Genomic DNA, 6,000 nt, shown 5'->3' with positions numbered 1-6,000 from the left:
GGGGCTCCCGGTTATCCCTTCTTGGTGAGAGTAAATTGCACATATCGCATGCTCTCTCTCTTTCTTTCTCTCTCCCCCTCTCTCTCATCACTATCAGTGACCCCTTCTTGGAGAGAAAGAGAGAGAGAGAAAGAGAAAGAGAGAGAGAGAGAGAGAGAGAGAGAGCATGCAATATGTACTATTTTTTATCACCAAGAAAGGGTCATCGACACCCCCTTATTGGGCAAAAAAAAAAGTCACAACTCCACTTGTGACTTTATTTTTCACCCAAAAAGGGGTCCTCGATAGCCCTGCTCTGACAAAAAGAAAATTCACAAGTCTAATAATAGAGAAAATGGTGGGAGAGAGAGTAAAAGAGTGATGAGAAAGGGGGGGAGAGAGAGCATGCGATATGTACTATTTTTTCTCACCAAGAAGGGGTCGCCGCCATCAACATCCCCTTGTTGGGCAAAAAATAAAGCCATGCCCAAGGAGTCATCACGGTAGCCCCTTCTTAGGCACCAAAAAAAGTTACAAGTCTGATTGTGGCTTTATTTTTGGCCCAAGAAAGGGGATGATGTAGGTGACCCATTCTCGTCAAAAAAAAAAATCCACCAAGCCAATCCTTCATCTCTCGGAGGAGAGAGAGGTAGAGAGTGAAACCCAAGTAAGGATTGTTGGCAATGCCTTCCAAGCAAAGAGAAAATCCACAAGTCCCATGCTTTTACTCTTGAAGGACCCATGTAATTTTTTTCCCACCAAGAAGGGGTTGCCGACAGCTCCTTGTTTAGCAAAAAACAATTCCATGTAACCTCATTTGTTTAGGAGAGGGGACTTGTGAAATCATTCTTTGCCGAAGAAGGGGCTGTCGCCAACCCCTTCCTAATGGAAAAAAATACACATGTCTCTCTCTCTCTCTCTCTCTCTCTCTCTCTCTCTCTCTCTCTCTCTCTCTCTCTCTCTCTCTCTCTCTCTCTCTCTCTCTCTCTCTCTCTCTCTCTCTCTCTCTCTCTCTCTCTCTCTCTCTCTCTCTCTCTCTCTTTGTGTGTGCCCATCTCTCCTCTTTTTTAAAATTAGTGTATTTATTAGTATTATATCGTGAGTTAATTAATAAATAATACATTAATTACTTAATAGCAAGTAATATATAATATATAGATTAATATAAATAATACGTTAATTTAAACTAATTTTTTAATAATTATTTTATAATGTGTTAATATTAATAATGAATTTATTTAGTTAATTTATTATTAATTTAATTAGTTAGTATTAATTAGATTACTATTTGTTAATTACTTTAGTTAGTATTAATTATTAGTATTAATCAATTATTTACTAGTTGTATTATTATTTAATCAATTATAATTATTAATCATACAATATTAATTATTAGTCTTTATTAGTACTATTTATTAGTATTAATTAATTAAATTAGTTAATTAGTCTTAATTATTATTAAAATTAATTACTATTAGTATTAATTTAAAACATTAGTATTAACTCATTATTTACTATAATTTTTACTATTAATTAAATAAAATTAATTTTTTATTCTTTAATTATAATAATATTAATTATATTGTTATTATTTGAATACTTATTTATATTAATTAGTATTTATTCTTAGATATAATTATTTACATGACTATTAATATACTTAGTTTTTTTTGTTTGGGGGGGGAGGAGAAGGGTCAAAAAATTTCCCCCCCTGCAAGCAGTGCCCCCTTTCGAGGGGGAAAAAGTTGACCCCCCATGTTCTCATTGCTTTGCTTACAATCCAAAGGTGCCCATGCACCCTTAGCCTTTTTCCATCTTCTACACTACAAACTCAAATCTAATGTTTTATTGGAATGTTACATGATGAAATGATGAGATTCTTAAAAGCTTTGTAAACAAACAAATCACCATTGTGTACTTTTTCCATTTACTTCTAATCATGTTTCAACATCATCCAATGAGGCACATGTTGTTTTCCTATCCAACCAAATTTTTCTAAATTTGTGCAAATTTATTTCTTGAAAGATAGATCCAAACACATGAATTGGGATGATCCGAGACAATCTAACTATCTATGATATTCTCCTAATTTTTTTGGACTTTAAAAGAATATCTTCAATTCACTTAAAGGCTTGGATGATTCCATTATTAAGTGTTCTAAATCTAGAAGTGGATTGAAACTAGTTGCAAGAAACTCTTCCAACCTTCCATATGTTTATGGCATAAAGGATGGAGGGTAATTAAGTTAAAAAAGTTTGGAAAGTTCTACATGTATGACGTAAAAGTACTTGTCAAGGACTCCAATGATTGCCATTTTACACTTATAAATGGAAACAAATCTTCACAAAGTTCTCAAAATATGTCTTAATATTACTAAAATAATAGTAATATAAATAGAAGACATGATAATTATGTTGCAACCAGGTGAGAAAAATTGTTTCACAAAAGGCAAAGATCTTTGGTAGAATATGCATGTTGAATGTTTGCAAATCATTGTTTGTCCAAAGTTTGAAGTTCACAATTTGTCCTTTCCAATAAAATTTTGACATTTTCTCCTTTTTTTTGTTTCTCTTGTGAGGACCTTCATAAGAGGTAATAACACATATCATTGTCTCTTGTAATGTAACATGTGCACACTTGTGTAGAGTTAGATGGCCACCTACAAGAAGCTATTTAAAAAGTTTGAGATGTTGAAAAAACATGAGATTGGACTAGTTGTATGTGTCAAAACAATCAGGGTAGAAGAGAAATTTACATGAAGACGCACAAAGAACAAAATAATGAAATGCCACTTAGATTAGGGTGAAATTTTCTAACTTTTTAGACTCCAAAGGATAAGCTTAGAGGCACTTTCTTGTCTTTATGCTGAAACTAGATGAAGATTGGCCAAATTAGGTAAGAGTTAAATGTTACATTTGATCACACATGCCATCATCTTATTCATCTATTAACTTATATTATTATTAGTGAAAATTAGTCAAATTAGTTGAGAGTCAAATCTTGTATTTGACCACACTTGGCATTGTCCTATTCTTCTATTCACTAATCTTACCATTAGTGAAAGTTATCATTTTAAGGGTAGGTCCTTCATTAAGTCAAAGGATGCTTGTTGATCACTCCCTCATGTAAAATAGTAATAATTGTCTTAGCCCAAAAGTGATGTGGTAAGCCTGCCTAGCTAAGCATATTGCGAGGGGCTCTCTCCTAAATCATCAAATTCATGCTTTGATAATTCCATTCTAGGAAGGGATGTAAGAGGCAATCAACTGATGCTTTATCTGCCACTCGTCACAAAATTGCTCAAAAGCTTTCGAGACATACTCACCCCCATTATCTGACTATAGGCATTTCAGCCTATATCCAAATTGGTTCTCAACAAGAGCAAGCCAACGCTAAAAGGTAGACAATACATCTAATTTCTATTTAATAAGGTAAGCCTAAACCTTATGTGAGTAATCATCAATGAATGTAACAAAGAACTCCGTACCACCTAGCAACTGACAGGGCATGGGACTACATACATCCAAATGAACAAGAGCCAAAGGCTCACCCGTGTGCTTCATGTTAGACTTCTTATGCGTACTACTTGTCTGCCTACCATATAAACAATGATCACAAGACTTAAAAAACTTGTAGTCTAGGGACGGAAGATACTGCAAACTAGTAAGCATTTGCATTCCCTTCAAAGACATGTGCCCAAGGTGATGATACCAAAGAGATACATGTGAAACTGCAGCCACAGCCAAAACATAGTCAACTGATCTAAATACAAGCAAAGGATAGAGAGTACTAGACTTAGCACCATGTACAATAACAAGATTCCCACAGGCAATCTTCCATGAGGAATCACCAAAAGAGGCAACATAACCTCATCCAAGGTGCTAGTAGAGATGATGCTCTTTATGAGAGTTGGGACATGGCGTACATCATGAAAAGTGAACATGCTACTTGAACCAAGGATATCACCAATACCAACTATGTCCAATGCCAACCAAGTCATTATCCAAACAAACAGATTCAATCATAATGCGATAGGAGTGAAACCACTCTCTATGAGAGGTCACATGAAAGGAAGTCCATGAATCTATCAACCAATAATAAGTATATCTTGACAACAACTATGAAGCATCCAAAGAAAAGGATGCCAATATAAGATCATCAAATGCATCATGTTGCACCACATTAATCTCCTCAATCTTGACACTAGATTTGCCACAATGCTATGATCATCATTATTTTTCTACAATTTGATCCTTTCTCTTTTCCTTACACTTGTCTTCATGCATTTTATGGCATTGTGGCCAAATATGACATGCTTTCCCACAATAATGACAAGACCGAACTTATGCATCCATGAGACTTATTACAAGTAAGACCAAACTTACGGCCATGAGATTTACTACAAGATTGTCCATGTGTCCTAGAGACTGAAACCTAGTAGAGTCTCTACTGTGGCCATTTCCATTCTGCCAGCCTCTCACTGTCAATCCATGTGACATACGGGAAGCATCCACGTTCTTTTTGTTCACCTCTCTTCTATCAAGAGAGCACTCTCAACATCTTGCAATTTTAGTCCACATACTTAGGATAGAACCATACGAAAAGTGTCTCACGACTCAAGTAGAGTGCGAAGCAGAAATAAAGGATGCAAAGTATCCTTGAACTCAATCTCCTACGAAGCCAAATGGCTGATAATGGAGTGAAACTCATTCAGGTGTACATACATAGAAGTCCCTTCCTTCATGTAAAGGTCCATCAAATGTTTTAGCTAATATATTTGAGATGCAAGATTATGCTTGTCATGAAGATTCTCAATCTGTGTCCAATGCTCATATGCAGTCTGATTTTCAGTTACAACATTATAGTGAAATTAGAGTGAGAAAATAATTGTGGACTTGCATAGCTCATCTAGTTCATCCCAATCCTCAATCTAATGTTTTCAGGTTTGGCACCCCCATTTTTTAGTCTAACTTGAATAATTTGCACTAAAACCTGTCATATCTGAGTCTTCCAATAGCTATAATTGGTCCCATCTAGTTTCTCAATATTGTGGAGATAGCATTGTCCCGAGAACCACTAGCCATAATGAGACCAAGCAAGTGCACAGAAAGAAAAAATGGGTTGATTTAATACCCTACAAATCATCCCCAAAACCACTACTAATTCAAGCGAGAGACAAGCAATACTACCCAAGGAATAAGCTATCCACAAACTGTAGGCAAGTAACTGTTAGGTCCAAGTAATTGCCTTCAAACAAAATGCATAAAACTAAAATGACAAGCTACTATAATAAACTCCAGCAATATGACAACAATCAACTATGAGCAACCAAGAAGGAAGAAGCTAGGAATAACCGGCAGCACTGAGGCTATAAGCATACATGCAATAAGCATAGACGTCATGCAAAGGGTAGCTACATCTCAAGGGTAAATGAAGAAAACTACTAGATGCATAACCCACCGAGAAAAGCTTGATACATAACCTAGAAGCATATAAATACCACTTGCAACACCTTGACAAACATAAGTACCAAGTCCAAGCCAAGAGAGAAAATCAGCCCATGATAGGGTAATTACAACCAATACATATCAAGAGAGCATGTACATGTCACAATGAGTCCTATAATCTCACTCTAATAAGCTCAAACTCAACTACATAAACCAAATGCTATGTAGTACATCCAAGTGCCAAATGTGGCTCAATACATCAAGTTGAATAGCTACCACTAAAATAGAAGTCAAATGTCAAATGAGCAAGCAAAGCTCAAAACATCATGGTGATGACATTGATACATCCAAGATCCATAGAGCATACATCTGGAAGCATAAAACCCAATATGTACTTTAAGCTCGTAACTACATAGCCTACTGAAGCACCCAAGACATACAACCACAGTCAAGATTAGTATTGCCTAGCTCAAAATCGAAGCTCAAGAGCATCCAAGATCATATTCGAGTGCATAGACCAATGCTAAGTATCAATACATGTGTATGAAGCACCCAAATGACACCCAAGAGCAAC

This window comes from Lygodium microphyllum, chromosome 10 (assembly GCF_053477565.2).
Source record: "Lygodium microphyllum isolate KBCC chromosome 10, Lygodium_microphyllum_v1.1.10, whole genome shotgun sequence".
Taxonomy (NCBI): Eukaryota; Viridiplantae; Streptophyta; class Polypodiopsida; order Schizaeales; family Lygodiaceae; genus Lygodium; species Lygodium microphyllum.
This window is presented reverse-complemented; position numbering follows the sequence as displayed.